This window comes from Neolamprologus multifasciatus, chromosome 14 (assembly GCF_963576455.1).
Source record: "Neolamprologus multifasciatus chromosome 14, fNeoMul1.2, whole genome shotgun sequence".
Classification (NCBI taxonomy): domain Eukaryota; kingdom Metazoa; phylum Chordata; class Actinopteri; order Cichliformes; family Cichlidae; genus Neolamprologus; species Neolamprologus multifasciatus.
In genome coordinates, this window is record NC_140452.1 from 6,992,601 (window position 1) to 7,013,369 (window position 20,769).

The 20,769-nt window shown below is 42.1% G+C and overlaps 1 pseudogene; it reads left to right on the forward strand.

Moving 5' to 3' along the window:
• The first annotated feature begins 3,435 nt into the window (after positions 1-3,435).
• Positions 3,436-6,900, forward strand: LOC146503399 (extracellular calcium-sensing receptor-like; annotated as a pseudogene).
• The last annotated feature ends 13,869 nt before the right edge of the window (positions 6,901-20,769 follow it).

Here is a 20,769-nt window from a genome sequence, read left to right on the forward strand (position 1 = left end):
AAAACAAAAACAGACTCTTGCCTGCTTATCAGTCTCTAACAGATTTTGAAGTTCCATATCTGAAGAACTCAGCAATATTTTTAAGAATCGGATCTAAAGGGACCCTGGATTTTTTATGCTTGGTTTACCTTCAAAAGAATCAGCATTAACTTATTTGCAGCATAAACTAGATGATAAACTATTGTTGCTGGCCTGGAAATGTATTCTTATTAACTGGGTTAAGGATAACCCTCCCACTGTTACTTTCTGGTACAGGGAATTGTTAAGAGTTATTCCTCATGAAAGAGTTGCTGCCATCTTAGGAGGAAATGAGGATTTGTTACTCAATGTTTAGTCTCCTTTGCTTACCTACTTCCCAGATGATTTGTCTCAACTGTTGAGAGGTGCCGGTTGTCTTTTGGGTGTCTCTAGGTAATTAGGAAGTGAGCACAAAGGATGGGAGTTCACTTTGTATCTTCTTTTTAACCAGCAAAATAAGAACAATATTTTGTGTGTACATAAACACCTTCCTCTGCCTTTCCCAATAAATGAACAAAACTGGAGTAAACTTTCCCTTCTACCACGTTCTCTTAGCTCCATTTGAAAGGCAAAACAGGCCGTGAGACAACTGCTGTTTGGCATTATATTTGCATTTATATGTAATGTAATGGGCCATTTCTGGAAATAATATAGTGCTTTGTACCATCTAGATTTAATACTAAAGTGACCTACATGGTAAATTGTAAATAATTGCAGGAATGTTGAAAAGAACAAATAAATGTTGTGTTAATAATTTCTTTAAATAAATGCCATAATAATTTTAAATAAAATCATCTGAAATGTTCATGTTGTGGAGGTAAGGATGTATGTAATGATGACACGAGAGATCCCAATATTTTACTGCAACTTTAATCTCGGTGGAACTGGCAAACCAAACTGACATTTAGACAAGTTATTGATCAGGCCATGTGCTGCCAAGCGCCAAGAAACCTGACGCAGGTGTGCTGTTCCTCCAAGCTGTTGGCCACCAGGATATTATCTATATATACAAAAACGAAGGGGAGCCCGCGCAATACCCACTTAGTCAAACGCTGGAAGGTTTGGGCTGCACCCCTCAGGCCGAAGGGCATGTGCAAAAACCTGAAAAGGCTGAACTGAGTTATTACGGTGGTTTTGGGGACATCCTCAGCACACACAGGAACCTGGTGATACCCCTGTACTAAATCAATTTTAGAAAAAATTGATGAAAAAAGTCCCCGCGAGATGAGCCAAAAAAATTCTCAATGTGCGGAATGGGATAACAATTGCTTTCCGTGACATTATTTAGATGGCAAAAATTCCTACAAGGCCTGCACTGACCGTCAGATTTGGGTGCCACGTCTAATGGGGAAAATTGTGCAATTGAATTCTTAGTTATTATACAGTCCTGATCAAAAGTCTAAGACCACTTGAAAAATGGCAAAAATTGCTGCCAAGGTGGGATGCAGTAAGACAGTAATTTGGAATTTTTTAAATGATCCTTAGGGTTATGGAACAAAAATATCAAGTGGAAGACCCAAAAATATTTCACCAGCACTGAGCTGGAGGCTCCAATTGGCTGTCAACCAAGACACTGGATGATCCTCAACCGAATTTAAGGCTGTTGCTGGTGCCGATTGGAGCCCCATAAACATCAGCTGGTATCTGAGACTGAAGGGCTTCAAAAACAAAAAATGTCTTCAAAGGCCTAGTCTCCTTAAATGCCACAGAACTGACCATTTGAGCTTTGCAAGAGAGCATCAAACATGGGACCTTAAAGGGTGGAAGAAAGTTTTATTCTCTGATGAGAAAAAATTTAACCTTCATGGTCGTGATGGTTCCCAATATTACTGGCATGCCAAGCAGATCCCACCTGACATGTTTTCGACGCGGCACAGTGGAAGCGGTACAATAATGGTCTGGGGTGATTTTTCCTTCAGTGGAACAATGGAGCTTCAGAAGGTGCAGGGGCATCAAAAAGCCACTGTCTATGTCCAGATGGTGCAGAGAGCATCCCTCATGACTGAGGGCCCTTGTCTGTGTGGGAACGACAGGGTTTTTCAACAGGACAACGCTACAGTACACAATGCCCGCAGGACAAGGGACTTCATCCAGGAGAATACCATCACTTTTTAGGACCATCCTGCGTGTTCCCCTAATCTAAATCCAATTGAGAACCTTTGGGGATGGATGGCAAGGGAAGTTCTCTAAAATGGACAACAGTTCCAGACAGTAGATGCCCACCGTGCGGCCGTCTTCACCACTTGGAGAAATGTTCCCACTCACCTCATGAAAATGCTTGCATCAAACATGCTGCAACACATTTTATTAGGTGAAAACAATAACAGTGGAGTTACTCATTACTGAGTTCATGTTTGGAACTTTGTGTTTTGGGGGGTGGGTGTAGGTTATTTTGGAGGTATGGTCCTAAGCTTTTAATAAGCTGTAAAACAACATGTCTCAGTTTAAGTGTTGTTTTCAATAAATTGCATGCGTTTTTGCCATTTTTCAAGTGGTTTTAAACGTTTGATGGGATTTAACTCTTTTAACTCCTCAGCTGTAACATAATCTGCCCCATTTAAACATCCCATCCACAACCCATTCGGCTCTTTAGTATTTGTTCATCTTTTATGTAATTACACAGTTCCCTAATATATATATATATATATATATATATATATATATATGTGTGTGTGTGTGTGTATGTTACTCACATCTAGATCGTTCTGGCTGATTTTACTGCAGCCTTCATATTAAAAATATGTGTAAATCATGTAATCATGTTACTAAGCAACACATCAAACCTCCAAATTCATTATATGATGAATAAGCCCATCTAAAGAAAAAAAAAGAACTTTTTTGCTTTGCTGTTTTGCCTGTCCAGTTGCTATTGCTATTATTATTAAATATATCTTTTGAAATCGTTTATCGCTGCCCTTAAGATCTGTTATGAGACAAGGAATTGGCACAAAGGTATAGATTACACAAAATTGTAATTTAATAATAATGCTGCCAATGAATCACGACAGATTTTTTTTCATGCAGTATAGACACACACACACGCGCACACACACACACACACACACACACACACAAACAAAAACAAAAATGTAATGCAATTTAACTGTTAAAAAGCAAAATCAAAAAGAATAACTCATCATTTAAAGCTAGATTAATCTACTTATAGGGGCAATAATTGTATTTACCCTGTCTGTGAAAAACTGAAAAACTGAAAGACTGTGGATAACTTCTACATTATCTAGCTAAACAGTTTTCTAAAGTCCCTTTCAAATTTCTTTATGATTAATGTGCATTGCAAAAGTAGTTTTAGTCACTTTTCGATACACGATAGTTTACTGACATTTAACAATACGTGTAGAGCATTAATTTCCTGATTCCAAGTTTGGCAATCTAAGATCACTGAGCCCTTTGGGAAATTATAGCACATTGACTACATGTAATACTGTTGTTATAAGGACTGTGCTCTCATGCCTATATGGCAATGCAGTGCAAACATGCAAAGAGGTATCCACCTATTTCTGTGTGTTCTCAGCACGAACACAGTATCTGGCTGTGAATTGTTAGGCAGGTTTGATATGCCTAGTTTGTTTAAGGAAGGTGACATAATGATCGGAGGAATCTTCCCAGTTTTAAACAAAGTGATACTCAGCACTTATACATTTGACAAGGAGCCACCTAAAGTGCAGTGTCAAGGGTATGATTTACCACAAATGGCTTTTTCATTTGTCATGCATGTATGTTTATTTGTGTTTTAATTCTTGACATTGTACTTTACATACATGGGAAGCAATAGCAGGGTTACTTTATGACTTGTATCAATCACTAACATGTCTTTAGGTTTGACCTGCCAATTTATCGATGGACACAGGCAATGTTATTTGCCATTGAAGAAATCAACAACGATCCTGCTCTGCTTCCAAACATATCTCTTGGCTATAGGATCCTTTACTCATGCTCATCTCCTACAAATGCTTTACGTGCTGCTCTAACGCTGGCTAGTGGAGAAGAGGAGGCAAGTGCGACTTCTCATTGCCCACCAGCTATATCTGCCCTCATAGCAGAGGCAGGATCATCTCAGTCAATAGCTGTGGCTGGAAGTCTTGGACCATTTCATATGCCAATAGTAAGAGATAAAGTTGTATGTTTTATGATGCTAAGTGATATTTGATGTTTTGGCATTGTATGATGTATTGTTGCATGCACACAGTTTCAGTGTTCTTTTCTCTTTTATAGATCAGCTACTCCTCAACGTGTGCTTGTCTGAGTGACAGAACTAAATATCCTACATTTTTTAGAACAATCCCCAGCGACTATTTCCAGGCAAAAGCTTTGGCTGCACTGGTCAAACATTTTGGATGGCAGTGGATTGGAGCCATACAGGCAGATAATGATTATGGACGTAATGGAATTCTTGCCTTTAAGGAGGAGGTTGAAAAGTTTGGGGTTTGTGTTGCTTTTGTTGCATCAGTTCTACGCACGTACACAAGAGATAAATTTCTAGAAGTGGTGGAAATAATAAAACAGTCATCTGTCAAAGTAATTTTGGCTTTTTCTTCTGAGGGTGACTTTTATCCTTTGATGCAAGAGATTGTGAACCACAACATTACAGGAATTCAGTGGATCGCAAGTGAGGCCTGGATAAAAGCACCTCGACCATCCACGCCTGAAATGTATAGATCCTTTGGCGGAACTCTGGGATTTCTAATGCAGAAGATGGCTATTCCTAAATTTAAACACTTTCTTACAAGTATTAGTCCTTATACAGATCCCAATGCACCTTTCGTGAGGGATTTCTGGGAGATAATGGTGGGTTGCACTCCTGTTTTGCCAGGGGTACATGCAGCTACTGAGGACACAACCAAAAGATGTACAGGCAATGAAACATTAATGAATTCCAAGCATGCTTTCTTCAGTGTCACAGAGCTCAGAGTGTCCTATAATGTGTATAAAGCAGTTTATGCTATTGCACATGCTCTGCATCAGCTGGTATTCTGCCAACCAGTTGGAGCACAAGCAGTAAAGCGATGTTTAAACCTGTCAGAAATAAAGCCCAAGGAGGTGAGAAATTGTTTAACTGAAAGTTACAATAGTTCAAATAGTCTGAACAAAACCAATAATTGAATATTTATACATACCTAATACATAATCCTTTGATTTCTAGGTCAGTAAAAAGTTACAAAAGGTGAATTTCACAAATCAGTTTGGTGATGAGGTGTTTTTTGATGAGAATGGTGATCCTCCTGCTTCTTATGATGTTATTAACTGGCAGTTGATAAATGGAAAAGTGCAACATGTGACATTTGCTGCAAATGGTGATTACAAGCTCAGCATCGAGGAGGAAAAGATAGTGTGGAGGACAGGAAAAACAGTAATCATGATGTCTCTCTATTTTTACATGCAGTACACTTTTAGTATCTCATCCTTTAGTATTCTCTTGTTAACACATAATCATTTACCTCTACAATACTTAAATATTTCTTTTGCTACAGGTCCCCACATCAGTGTGTTCTAATGTTTGCCTAGTTGGAACCAGAAAAGCTCAAATTCAGGGAAAACCTATATGTTGTTTTGACTGTGTACCCTGTGCTGATGGAACTATAGCCAACTCAACAGGTAGACAGAAACATATCAAGACTGTATATCCCGTAAACGTTGAACATGTACATTATAACATGACATGTTTAGTGTCTACATATAACTAATATTTAAAATATTAATGTCTTCCTTGCATCATATGCTTTTTTTAAGTAAATTTTTAATTTATTATTATCCCAAATGTACATCTAGATACACCACTGACCCTTTCTGTTTATCCTCAACAGGTGCAGCAGACTGCACACCTTGTCCAAAGGAATACTGGTCCAATGAGAGAAAAGATGATTGCATTCCTAGAACAATTGAGTTTCTGAAATATCATGAGCCTATGGGTATAGCTCTAACACTTATATCCCTGTTAGGGGCCTCTCTCTCCTTGGCCACAATGGTGGTTTTAAAAACTACAGAGAAACTCCTGTGATAAAAGCCAGCAACTTTGAGCTGAGCTCTTTCTTATTGTTTTCTCTTTTTCTGTGTTTTCTTTGTCCTCTCACTTTTCTTGGTCAACCAACAGTCTGGACATGCATGCTGCGCCACACCGCTTTTGGTGTGACATTTGCCCTTTGCATTTCCTGTGTCTTGGGAAAAACCATTGTTGTTGTCACAGCCTTCAAAGCCACATTTCCTGGCAAGAACATTGCTGGAAAGTTTGGTCATGCACAACAAAGACTCATCATTTGCTCCTGCACTTTGATTCAAGTGGTAATATGCACATTATGGCTGACTTTAAACCCACCTTACCCACATATGTTGTTCACATACAGCAATAGGATGATTGTTCTGGAATGTAAAACAGGATCTCAGGCTGCTTTTTATGCAGTGTTGGGATACATAGGGATCCTTGCAATCATTTGTTTGATCCTGGCATTCATGGCAAGAAAACTTCCTGATAATTTTAATGAAGCCAAATTGATCACATTCAGCCTGCTGATATTCTGTGCTGTGTGGATTACCTTCATCCCAGCATACATCAGTTCTATGGAAAGTTCACTGTAGCTGTAGAAATATTTGCAATTTTGTCCTCAGCTTTTGGCGTATTACTTTGCATTTTTGCACCCAAGTGTTACATAATATTTCTTAAGCCAGAAAAAAATACCAAGAAACATGTCATGGGAAAAACTATAAGCTAAAAGTTTAAAAACCATTAACAATTTATATTATGTTGCCATTTTTGTGTTTACATTATTATTATTATTATTACATTTATATTACATTAGTAGACATTACGAGTCACTTAAAATTCTGTGACACATTAAATAACAGAGTCTGGGTATATACATATTTAAATGTAATTTTTGACTGATAAAGGATTTATAATTAACATTACACTACACTGCAAGATATGTTTTATGCTGCTGAAAGAAATGGATGTGAGTGAGTAGTTATAGACCCGCACACAAATGCAACACAATTTAAGATAAAAAACAAAAACAGACTCTTGCCTGCTTATCAGTCTCTAACACCATTACAAGCAAGATGCAGTAAATCCTTTGAAATAAACATGTGTTCCACTTTGTACATTGAGTGCTATTCATAAATGGGAGAGAGATCTTAATAATGAATATACTTAGGAGGATTGGAAAGGAGCCATTAACATAGCTAGATCTACTTTTACTTGCAACCGCTTGCTTGACACCCAATACAAACTTTTACACCGCCTATATACAGTGGGGCAAAAAAGTATTTAGTCAGCCACCGATTGTGCAAGTTCCCCCACTTAAAATGATGACAGAAGTCAGTAATTTGCACCAGAGGTACACTTCAACTGTGAGAGATAGAATGTGAAAAAAAAATCCATGAATTCACATGGTAGGATTTGTAAAGAATTTATTCGTAAATCAGGGTGGAAAATAAGTATTTGGTCACCTCAAACAAGGAAAATCCCTGGCTCTCACAGACCTGTAATGTCTTCTGTAAGAAGCTTTTCTGTCCCCCACTCGTTACCTGTATGAATGGCACCTGTTTGACCTCATCATCTGTATAAAAGACACCTGTCCACAGCCTCAACCAGTCAGACTCCAAACTCCGCCATGGCCAAGACCAAAGAGCTTTCGAAGGACACCAGGAAAAGAATTGTAGACCTGCACCAGACTGGGAAGAGTGAATCTACAATAGGCAAGCAGCTTGGTGTGAAAAAATCAACTGTGGGAGCAATCATCAAAAAATGGAAGACATACAAGACCACTGATAATCTCCCTCGATCTGGGGCTCCACGCAAGATCTCATCCCGTGGGGTCAAAATGATCATGAGAACGGTGAGCAAAGATCCCAGAACCACACGGGGGGACCTGGTGAATGACCTGCAGAGAGCTGGGACCAAAGTAACAAAGGTCACCATCAGTAACACACTACAACGGCAGGGAATCAAATCCCGCAGTGCCAGACGTGTTCCGCTGCTGAAGCCAGTGCATGTCCAGGCCCGTCTGAAGTTTGCCAGAGAGCACATGGATGATACAGCAGAGGATTGGGAGAATGTCATGTGGTCAGATGAAACCAAAGTAGAACTTTTTGGTATAAACTCAACTCGTCGTGTTTGGAGGAAGAAGAATACTGAGTTGCATCCCAAGAACACCATACCTACTGTGAAGCATGGGGGTGGAAACATCATGCTATGGGGCTGTTTTTCTGCCAAGGGGACAGGACGACTGATCCGTGTTAAGGACAGAATGAATGGGGCCAAGTATCGTGAGATTTTGAGCCAAAACCTCCTTCCATCAGTGAGAACTTTGAAGATGAAACGAGGCTGGGTCTTCCAACATGACAATGATCCAAAACACACCGCCCGGACAACAAAGGAGTGGCTCCGTAAGAAGCATTTGAAAGTCCTGGAGTGGCCTAGCCAGTCTCCAGACCTCAACCCCATAGAAAATCTGTGGCGGGAGTTGAAAGTCCGTGTTGCTCGGCGACAGCCCCAAAACATCACTGCTCTTGAGAAGATCTGCATGGAGGAATGGGCCAAAATACCAGCTACTGTGTGTGCAAACCTGGTAAAGACCTATAGTAAACGTTTGACCTCTGTTATTGCCAACAAAGGTTATGTTACAAAGTATTGAGTTGTATTTTTGTTATTGACCAAATACTTATTTTCCACCCTGATTTACAAATAAATTCTTTACAAATCCTACCATGTGAATTCATGGATTTTTTTTTTTCACATTCTGTCTCTCACAGTTGAAGTGTACCTCTGGTGCAAATTACTGACCTCTGTCATCATTTTAAGTGGGGGAACTTGCACAATCGGTGGCTGACTAAATACTTTTTTGCCCCACTGTATAGCTCCTAATGTTTTGCATGAGATTACACCGCATGTATCCCCTTTTTGTATCAAATGTCAAATACAGACTGGTGCCTTTTCCCATTACTTCTGGGAATGTAAACTAATCAAAAGATTTTGAAGTTCCATATCTCAAGAACTCAGCAATATTTTTAAGAATCGGATCTAAAGGGACCCTGGATTTTTTATGCTTGGTTTACCTTCAAAAGAATCAGCATTAACTTATTTGCAGCATAAACTAGATGATAAACTATTGTTGCTGGCCTGGAAATGTATTCTTATTAACTGGGTTAAGGATAACCCTCCCATTGTTACTTTCTGGTACAGGGAATTGTTAAGAGTTATTCCTCATGAAAGGGTTGCTGCCATCTTAGGAGGAAATGAGGATTTGTTACTCAATGTTTAGTCTCCTTTGCTTACCTACTTCCCAGATGATTTGTCTCAACTGTTGAGAGGGGCTGGTTGTCTTTTGGGTGTCTCTAGGTAATTAGGAAGTGAGCACAAAGGATGGGAGTTCACTTTGTATCTTCTTTTTTAACCAGCAAAATAAGAACAATATTTTGTGTGTACATAAACACCTTCTTCTGCTTTTTCCAATAAATGAACAAAACTGGAGTAAACTTTCCCTTCTACCACGTTCTCTTAGCTCCATTTGAAAGGCAAAACAGGCCGTGAGACAACTGCTGTTTGGCATTATATTTGCATTTATATGTAATGTAGTGGGCCATTTCTGGAAATGATATAGTGCTTTGTACCATTTAGATTTAATACTAAAGTGACCTACATGGTAAATTGTAAATAATTGCAGGAATGTTGAAAAGAACAAATAAATGTTGTGTTAATAATTTCTTTAAATAAATGCCATAATAATTTTAAAAAAAATCATCTGAAATGTTCATGTTGTGGAGGTAAGGAATGTATGTAATGATGACACGGGAGATCCCAATATTTTACTGCAACTTTAATCTCGGTGGAACTGGCAAACCAAACTGACATTTAGACAAGTTATTGATCAGGCCATGTGCTGCCAAGCGCCAAGAAACCTGACGCAGGTGTGCTGTTCCTCCAAGCTGTTGGCCACCAGGATATTATCTAGATATACAAAAACGAAGGAGAGCCCGCGCCATATCCAGTTAGTCAAACGCTAGAAGGTTTGGGCTGCACCCCTCAGGCCGAAGGGCATGTGCAAAAACCTGAAAAGGCTGAACTGAGTTATTACAGTGGTTTTGGGGACTTCCTCAGCATGATCAGGAACCTGGTGATACCCCTGTTCTAAATCAATTTTAGAAAAAATTGATGAAAAAAGTCCCCGCGAGATGAGCCAAAAAAATTCTCAATGTGCGGAATGGGATAACAATTGCTTTCCGTGACATTATTTAGATGGCAAAAATTCCTACAAGGCCTGCACTGACCGTCAGATCTGGGTGCCACGTCTAATGGGGAAAATTGTGCAATTGAATTCTTAGTTATTATACAGTCCTGATCAAAAGTTTAAGACCACTTGAAAAATGGTAAAAATTGCTGCCGAGGTGGGATGCAGTAAGACAGTAATTTGGAATTTCTTAAATGATCCTTAGGGTTATGGAACAAAAATATCAAGTGGGGGGGGGGGGGGCGCTCATGTGCAGCTATGGAGTAGACGTGTTTTCTTTGCTCTCCGTGCTTTCTCACTCATAAAGTTGCACTTTAAGTTTATTTCTAGCTGGGTAGTTTTAAAATCTGTTTCGCGGACTGTCGGAGCCAATCTTTTGTCATCATGCCGAAGAAAGATGATACGTCCAAGGCGAGCCAGTCGGCGGCAGGTAATGATGCCATATTAGCGGCTATCGCTAACCATGGAGCTCGTGGACGGGTTGAAGAAGTCGGTTGAGGGCCGTCTCGATGCAATTGATGCAACGCTAACTTCTCTCCAGAAGAAATATCATGAGTCTGAGCGCCAGTTTGAAGACCTTGATGAAGCTATGTCCGCTAACGATAGCCGATTAGCAACGCTGGAAGCATCGTGCAAAGAGCTACAGGTGGCTAACACTCTCCTCAAAGCTAAAGTCAACGATCTGGAGGGGCACTCTCCCCGACTCAACGTGAGGATTGTGGGAGTTAAGGAAGGGGATGAGAAAGGCAGCCCTACCGACTTCATTGCTAACATACTTCCAGAGCTTTTGGGTCATGAGAACTTCAGCAGGCCGATAAAAATAGACCGGGCCCACCGTAGCCTGAGACTGAAGCCACAGCCCAATGAACGACCACGTGTCATCATCGCTAAAGTCCACAACGACCGGGATGTGTTTGACATACTACGACTCTACATGTTTCTAAATATGTGTCGTTTTTGTTTTTTTGATGTAAGTGCCAGCTCTTTATTTGTCACATGTCAAAGCCTTCATTTTGTCCTTCCACATCGTCGTACATCATCCACTCACTTAAGCTGGGGATGAGCCACATCACTTTTACGACCTGGAATTGTCGGGGTATGGGCAAAGCTCTTAAACGTGGTAAAGTATTTTCACATTTAAAATCTCTGTCATCTGATATAATTTTTTTACAGGAGACCCATATCCAACCTTCAGAGCAGAGGCGATTAAGATCGGTATGGGTGTCACAGATGTACCAGTCCGCCTGTTCTTCCAGGGCAAGAGGGGTTGCCATTCTTGTTCGCAGAACTATTCTTTTTATATTCAAAACTCAGATATGTGATCCAGGTGGGAGGTTCATACTTGTTACAGGTACGGTCAACTCCACCCCTGTAGTCCTCTTGAACATCTATGCCCCTAATTTTGACAACACTTCTTTAGTAAAATATTCAATCTTGTCTCACAATACAATGACCATAATATCATTATCGGTGGTGATTTTAATTGTTATTTCGATCCATTGTTGGATAGGTCCTCTGCGTCCCTGGCCCCAACCTTGAGAGCTGTTTCTGTACTCAATACTCTTACTAAATCTTTGGACTTGGTTGACATTTGGAGGCACCAGCATCCGTTAGAAAAGCAATACTCTTTCTTCTCCCCTGTCCATGGCAGTTTCAGTAGAATTGACTATTTTCTTATTGATTCCAGGCTTATTTCGAAAGTGGTTAGTTCCACTTATCACAGTATTTTAGTTTCGGACCATGCACCTCTCTCAACAGTAATTGACTTTAACCTATATACCCCCCAATACAATTGGAAATTTAACCCCTCTTTATATCTAAATGACTCTTTTACGGTTTACCTATCTACTAAAATCGCAGAATTTTTACAATTCAATGATAATGGTGCAGTTTCAGACTCGGTTTTGTGGGAGTCCTTTAAAGTCGTTATTATAGGTCATATTATTGCTTATCAAGCTTCTCAGAAAAGGGACAAACTCAGGCTGCGTACTAATATTGAGGCAGAGCTGGCTGTGTTGGAGGAGAAGTATCGCGACACCGGGGCTGCTGACACACTTAACCCTTTAAGACCTACCATAGAACCAAGTCCGCCAGAGCTTATATTATATTTTTACATGCTGTAGTGCCATTTTTGGGAGCATTTCAAGTTGCTATACATCAATACAACCATTACAGCCTAGATTTTAATAATATGTAGGAATTAAGTGCATAGTGATTACATAAATTGCAAAAAAGTGCAATAAACTACAAAAAAATTTAAAATCGTTTTTGTTTTTTTAACATATATTTCTAGTTAGAGAAATTTAAGGGGCTTATCCCTCAAAACTGTAAATACAAAAAAGTTGCACAAAATAGTTTCCCACCACAGGAAATTTATTTTGAGTGCCTTCATAGTTTTATTTTTGAAATACACCAATTTTTATACACTGCAGGAAAAACGAAAATAAATATTATAGTGCAAATTTGCAAAAAAGCAGCATATGCATCAAAATAAACTATTTCCAGCAGTGCAATATGAGTCCTAAGCATCCCAGAAACGATACAGAAAGTCATAAAGTCAAAGATAACTTTTAAAAACACCAGTATAAGCTCATTGAGGCCCGGACCGTAAAAAACTACATTTCCGCGAAATGACGTCACTTCCGGTTTCGGGCAGGTCATGGCGGACATCCGATAGTTCGCGCTGCCGTCTAATCCAATGTAGGAAGTGTTACAAACAGCTGATCGGATCGGCAAAGCCTGTTTCTGGAATATTATGTTTTTGTTGCTGCAAGCGCTTTTTATGCAGTTTTTGCAAAGCTATATGTGGAAGGAAACTGTGACTTAGGACAAGCTGATGGCATAAGATGTAAGTACAACTCCTCAGGTTTCATATGCAAAAAAAAATATTGCGCTAGCTCACGTGGTTGCAGAGCTACCGGGATTTAAAAATAGTTACGCAAAACAGAGCGTGCCCGCTCCTACCGGTTTTAAAGGGTTAATACCATTCTCAAATTGAAATATGACTACAACCACATGTTGGGGGAGCAGGTCATGAATTGTATTCGTAGCTTAAAACAGAAGCATTTTGAGCTTGGTGAAAAGGCTGACAAGGTGCTTTCCAGACAGCTGAAGGGCATTCAAGCTGATAGGGCGATACACAGAATTCTCTCTTCAACTGGCCAGTTGCTGTCTGATCACAAGCAGATAAATGACAGATTTCGCAGTTTTTATTGTCAGTTATATACATCTAGTACCACGGCCACAGTTACTGAACTCACTAATTTTCTTAATGCTTTAGACATCCCGACTCTTCCTGAGGCTGCACGGGGCTTACTCGATGCAGACTTTACGCTGGAGGAAATTAGAAATGCAATCTGCTCCTTTCCTAACGGAAAAGCTTGTGGTCCGGACGGATTTGGGATAGAGCTTTATAAGACACATAAGACAGAGACGAAACTAATGTTTCATCCTATCGTCCCCTAAGTCTTCTGAATTCAGACCAAAAAATAATTTCTAAAGTCCTAACCAACCGGTTAAATAAGCATATAGGCTCTTTAATTCATCCTGACCAATCGGGTTTTATCCCCAATAGATTCTCTTTTTCTAATACTAGATGTCTCTTAAATGCAATGTACTCAATGACACTGCCCAATTCTGCGGTGATTTCACTTGATGCCCAGCAGGCTTTTGACCAGGTGGAATGGAGTTATTTGTTTGCTACTCTTGAAAAATTTGGTTTTGGGTCGAATTTTTTGAATATGATTAAGTTGCTTTACGTTTGCCCTCGTTCCTCGGTCCTTACCAACCATGAGAGGTCGCTCCCGTTCCTCTTACACCGTGGGACAAGGCAGGGTTGTTGCCTCTCTCCAATGCTTTTTGCTTTAGCTCTTGAGCCGTTGTCCATTGCCATCAGAGCCAATTCCCATATCTCTGGTATAAATTGTGGCACGTCAGAGTACACCATCGGTCTGTATGCAGATGATATCATATTGGCTCTTTCAGACTTAAAGATCTCCCTTCCTCCACTTCTTAAGCTGATTGACAGCTTTGGCCACCTATCAGGGTTCACCATAAATTGGAAGAAGTCTGTTCTTATGCCGCTGTCGTCTGGTCTGGGCCCTGATTTCCTGTCTTTTTTTTTTTTTTTTTTTTTTTTTTTTGCCTGTCCTGTTTGGCTCTTTTGCCATCAGAATTATTGTCTAAAGGCGAAGAAAGATGCCCAACAGATTTTCTTTACCAAATTGACCATCCCAGCTTTGCCGTAATGGTCCATTTGATTCACCTTTTATTCTTTATTTTATTTTCACTTGCTGAATACGGGACAGACTTGACTGAAAGAAAGAAAAGGGAGAAAGAAAGAAGGAAAGAAAAACAGTTGAGAAGAGGGACGGGGGAGAAGGGCAAAAAACAAAAACCAACAGAATAAGCAGAAAAAAAAATACATATATCGATCACCTGGATCACCTGTTGAGAAAGAAAAAAGAAAACAAGCAGAAGAAAACGAGAGTAATACAATAAACAACATCACAATAATATATGGGAATATGACAGTAAATACTAAATATTAAACATTATTGTGCAGCACGTAAGATCGACAGCACAGTGTGCTTTGAGGTAGGAGCCAAAAAGGGTGTAGTTTGTGTGTGTGATCACCCGTGTGTACACCTGTGAGCATGGACACGCTTGTTTTCTTAAAAGGTTCCTTCATGTAATGATCTGCTAGAGGGTGTGGGGGGCCACTGCCCCCCATACCTGCTTCATGCCCGTCCTCCAGGGCATGAAGCAGGTATGGAGGAGATCAAAACTCCAGACAGGCCCCCAGAACACAAGAGACCAAGGAAGACCAACAGAGGGGCAGCCGTGCCACTGTCCCAGAAAGAGCTGAGGAGAGTCCCAGATGAGGGGTCACTCAGCAGCCACGGAGCAGAAGCCAGGGGGGGTTGCAGTGACGAGCCCGTGAGCTCCGCCGGCAGCAAGCTGTGCCTGAGTGACCGAGCCCCAGGCCGAGAGGCCGGGGGCACCCCACCTCCGAAGTGGCCCAAGCGAGCCCCAGGCTCCAGGCCCCGATAAGCAGCCGCCAAGGAGTGAGCCGGTGTGTACCCGGACGCCCATCCCTGGACACAAAGAACCACCAACGCACCGATGTCTGAGGGAGTCCGTCCCCGGCAGGGGAAGTGGTGGGGGGAGATAGGCCTCCAAACCTTGGAGGGCCTGAGCTGTCCTCAGAGAGGTGGCGTCTGATACCCAACCTGACATATGGACACAGACATACAGGCACACACAGATACAAACATCCATTCCCACCCTCATGCTCTCATATGCACTTACTCCACACTCAACCAACGTGGAGACAGACATAAAGAGACGCTGTACACACAATCACACTCCCCAAGCGTACTCTACGAACCGGGTCTAGGTACCCTTGTCCCTGGAGGGGGGAACTGCACCCAGACCCATCTTGTGTTACCCTTTTCCCTGCGGTGGGGAGAAGCAGACCGCCCCAACTCCGCAGCAGCAGGGAGGCCCCACATTCCGGACCCCAGTCGGACGGCCAACTCCTCCTCCTAGCCCCTCTGCTCCAGCAGGCCGCAGAGAATGAGAGTGAGAGAAGACTCCTAACCTCCCTCCACCCGCTCATTGTAGTGTTGATGTATGTGTGTTCTAAGGTGCATTTAAAACCCAGGAGGGCATGAAGCTACCTGCCAGAGAGCAGCAGGTAAGCGCATAGTCCCTCCTGCTAGCCCTCAATGTCTACGTGTATTTAAAATTGAGAGGTGGGCAACGACGCCAGGGGTGAGGTGTACACCCTGATGGTAATTGGGATTCCGTGTAGCGTGCCCACCCCCAAGATCCTATATGTATGTGTAATGAGAGTGTGAGTAATGTGAATGTCTAAGTTGTGGGATAAAATTGAGGCAGAGGCAGCCAGAAGGGGACAGAGGGGGGGTTACCTCCTCTGCACCCTGGTGACACACCCCTACTCCAAGGCCCTGCATGTGTGGGTGGTTGTAGTGACCCCTCCCTGGGGCCAGCTCCCCCGCTGACCCCAGTAGGCACCCCCATACTCCGCGACCCGCCAGGGAAGGGGGGCCCAGGCCCATCCGAACTGGGGCCCAGTGCAGCGGCGCCGCCTGGCCCCACAGAGCCCGGGGCAGTCCACCCAACCCCACCACAGAGAAAACTGCACCCACCCCATCATCCACTCATCTTCCAGACTACATAAGACAATAGACACCCAGGCTGAGATCTTCCTCCACCTCTCCTGTATCTCCCCCTCTTGCAGAGAGAGTTGCTGAGAGAGGAAAGCTCCTGCAAGATGTGACAACCCCCCCCCCCCCCCCCCCCCCCCCCACCAGTTGAAGAGCCCCCCAGGTGGCTCGACGCACCGGCGGCACCCTGCGCCAGGGGTGGGCCCCCATACACCCACCCGCCCACAACCCCGGCAACACACCAACCAGGACCCAGGCCCCCGAGGCCCGGCCAGGGCCCCAGGCCAGAGCTGGAGCGCCCCCAGAACCTCACGCCCGTCCCGGACCCACCCAGGGGCAGCCAGGCTACCAGGTCAGTAACCCCCGTCCGTCAGCACAGACCCTCCCCTAGCCCTGCTGCACGTAGCCACGAGGAAACCGTCACCTAAGAGCCAACAGAGCCCCTAATTGGCCATGACCGCTACCCCGGGTTGAGCCCCCCAAGGAAGATGCTCCCGGGCAACCCCTTGACGCCCTAAGCCTGACCCTACCCCCACACCAATCACAACAGTGAAGGCGAGACCAAAATATGACCCCCCACCCCCACTAGGTGATGGAGCTGATCAGAGGAGCCCAGAGCGATTGATCTGATGTGGTGGCAGGGGCTGTATCAAGACTAATGTAATCTAATAGATAATTTCTATATTGGTTAGAATTAAGATTGTTTTTATTTTTCCAGTTCATGAGGACTGTTTTCTTGGCTATGCATAGGGCAGTGAAAACCATATGGGCTATATTCTTTTCTGAAGTGACATTATCTAAGCTGCCCAACAAACACACTAAGGGGGAAGTTGGAATGTTACATTTCAGACACTTTGATAAGTCTTCACATATCTCGCGCCAAAACTTCTGAACTGGTGGACAGAACCAAAGAGCGTGGATATAATTGTCTGGTGAATTGGTTTGGCAGTGTGAGCAGTTGTTGGTAGATGCAAAGCCCATCTTGAACATCCGATGACCTGTATGCGTTTCCTGTCTAGTTTGACCTTTAAGGTCTCCCAGGATTATTTTTCATACCTGGGTATTAACATCCCTAGGAACTCAAAACTCCTCTTCAGGCTTAATTATTCGGTTCTAACTGATGAGCTCAAGTGTATGATAGATAAATGGAAACTTCTCCCACTTTCAATGATTGGCCGTATCAATATAATCAAAATGGTTGTGCTCCCTAAATTCATGTACCTATTCCAGAACGTTCCTATTTTTCTCAGGTCTTCCTTTTTCAAAGCGTTGGATGCCATTATCATGCCTTTTGTTTGGGCCTACAAGCCCCCCCCGCATCTCGAAGTCTCACTTGCAAAAGCCCTCGGACGAGGGTGGTCTGGGCCTTCCAGTTTTCAGACATTATTACTGGGCCTTTAATGCCAGAGCCTGGGTCTTCTGGAATCTGCCTATAGTTGGTGATGCTGTGGGATGCGGGTCCAGCCCTAAATGGCTCGAATTGGAGCTTAGCACTGCTATCAAGCACACTGGAGCATCCTTGCCAGCTATCTTATTCTCAAAATTGGTTATTAAAAGTACATGTGATGACTTTATTCTTTGCAACTCCATAAAAATATTGAATCAAATTAAGAGAATCTTGAACCTCCCGGTAGTGTCAACTTTTGCCCCGATCTGCCACAATCCTAGCTTTACGCCTAGTACGATGGATGCTGCTTTCAAACAATGGCCTGTCAAAGGATTAATAGCTATAAAGGATCTTTATATTGACAATCATTTTGCCTCTTTTGCTCAGCTTCAGACAAAGTACAATCTCCCTACAAGTCATTTTTTTCGGTATTTACAAACTAGGAATTATGTCAAGCAAGCATTCTCAAATTTAGATACCATCCCCATACAGCATGTCTTTTACAATATAATGAACGAACCTCCCACCTCAAAACACTTAATTTCTCGGCTTGTTAACCTTTTTTCTTCGGCACCCCCCTCTTGCCATATTAAAGAGGCTTGGACAAGGGACACTGGTTTGGTTATCACTGATGATTTATGGGCTGAAGTGTTAAGCCGGATAAAACTATGCTCTGTTAACGCCCAGCTTCAGTTAATTCAATTTAAGGTTGTCCATAGACTGCACTATTCCAAAACCAAATTGAACAACATTTTTCCTAACGTTTCCCCCAAATGTGACAAATGTAAACTTGTGGACGGTACTCTTGGCCATCTTTTTTGGTCCTGTTCTACGCTTACAGCCTTTTGGACTAGTATTTTTAGTTTCTATAGCATTGTTTACGATAGGCAACTGTATCCTGACTGTCTTATGGTGATCCTGGGCTGCTCCAGCGACTCCTTGGCACTTCCCTTCGCTGTTCAACAGGCCCTCATGTTTGGTATGGTGATTGCCAAACGTCTGATTCTGGGGGAGTGGAAATCTGCCTCCCCTCCCTGCTTCAAGAGGTGGCTCGAGGAGATGGTCTCCTGTTGATACCTGGAAGAAATTCGGTTCTCTAAGTCTGATTCCATGGAGAAGTTCAGGAAGATATGGGGGCCCTTTATAGACCACATTAAGAAGGACAGTTCACGCCCTGGGTTCTGACCACGTTGTTTTAACTGCTTTCATTCTGAGCTGTTGCCCATAACTGTTATTGCATGATTGTTATAGGCTCATCCTAGTGATCTTGTGAATTTGATCTTGTGGATTGGACTCACTGGATTGTGAGTTGTTTGACATGTATACCAGTTGCTTTTTTTTTTTTTTTCTCTACTGTTCTTAATAAGTGCTGGCCGTGTACCCTGTTGTCGGGTGTGTTGCTGGGTTTTTTTTTTGTTTGTTTGTTCCTGTGTTTTGTTTTTGATTTTTTTTTGTTATTGTCTTTATTGTCTGTTTTCCTCTGTCCCACTGTTTGTGAATGTGTAAAAATTTTGAAACTTGCATAAATAAATACAGAAAAAAAAAAAATCAAGTGGAAGACCCAAAAATATTTTTCCAGCACTGAGCCGGAGGCTCCAATTGGCTGTCAACCAAGACACTGGATGATCCTCAACCGAATTTAAGGCTGTTACTGGTGCCGATTGGAGCCCCATAAACATCAGCTGGTATCTGAGACTGAAGGGCTTCAAAAACAAAAAATGTCTTCAAAGGCCTAGTCTCCTTAAACGCCACAGAACTGACCATTTGAGCTTTGCAAGAGAGCATCAAACATGGGACCTTAAAGGGTGGAAGAAAGTTTTATTCTCTGATGAGAAAAAATGTAACCTTCATGGTCGTGATGGTTCCCAATATTACTGGCATGCCAAGCAGATCCCACCTGACATGTTTTCGACGCGGCACAGTGGAAGCGGTACAATAATGGTCTGGGGTGATTTTTCCTTCAGTGGAACAATGGAGCTTCAGGAGGTGCAAGGGCATCAAAAAGCCACTGTCTATGTCCAGCTTCAATTCAATTTCAATTCAATTTTATTTATATAGCGCCAAATCACAACAAAAGTCGCCTCAAGGCGGTGCAGAGAGCATCCCTCATGACTGAGGGCCCTTGTCTGTGTGGGAATGACAGGGTTTTTCAACAGGACAACGCTACAGTACACAATGCCCGCAGGACAAGGGACTTCATCCAGGAGAATACCATCACTTTTTAGGACCATCCTGCGTGCTCCCCTAATCTAAATCCAATTGAGAACCTTTGGGGATGGATGGCAAGGGAAGTTCTCTAAAATGGACAACAGTTCCAGACAGTAAATGCCCGCCGTGCGGCCGTCTTCACCACTTGGAGAAATGTTCCCACTCACCTCATGAAAATGCTTGCATCAAGCATGCTGCAACACATTTTATTAGGTGAAAACAATAACAGTGGAGTTACTCATTACTGAGTTCATGTTTGGAACTTTGTGTTTTGGGGGGTGGGTGTAGGTTATTTTGGAGGTATGGTCCTAAGCTTTTAATAAGCTGTAAAACAACATGTCTCAGTTTAAGTGTTGTTTTCAATAAATTGCATGCGTTTTTGCCATTTTTCAAGTGGTTTTAAACGTTTGATGGGATTTAACTCTTTTAACTCCTCAGCTGTAACATAATCTGCCCCATTTAAACATCCCATCCACAACCCATTCGGCTCTTTAGTATTTGTTCATCTTTTATGTAATTACACAGTTCCTTATATATATATATATATATATATATATATATATATATATATATATATATATATATATATATATATATATATATATATATATGTTACTCACATCTAGATCGTTCTGGCTGATTTTACTGCAGCCTTCATATTAAAAATATGTGTAAATCATGTAATCATGTTACTAAGCAACACATCAAACCTCAAAATTCATTA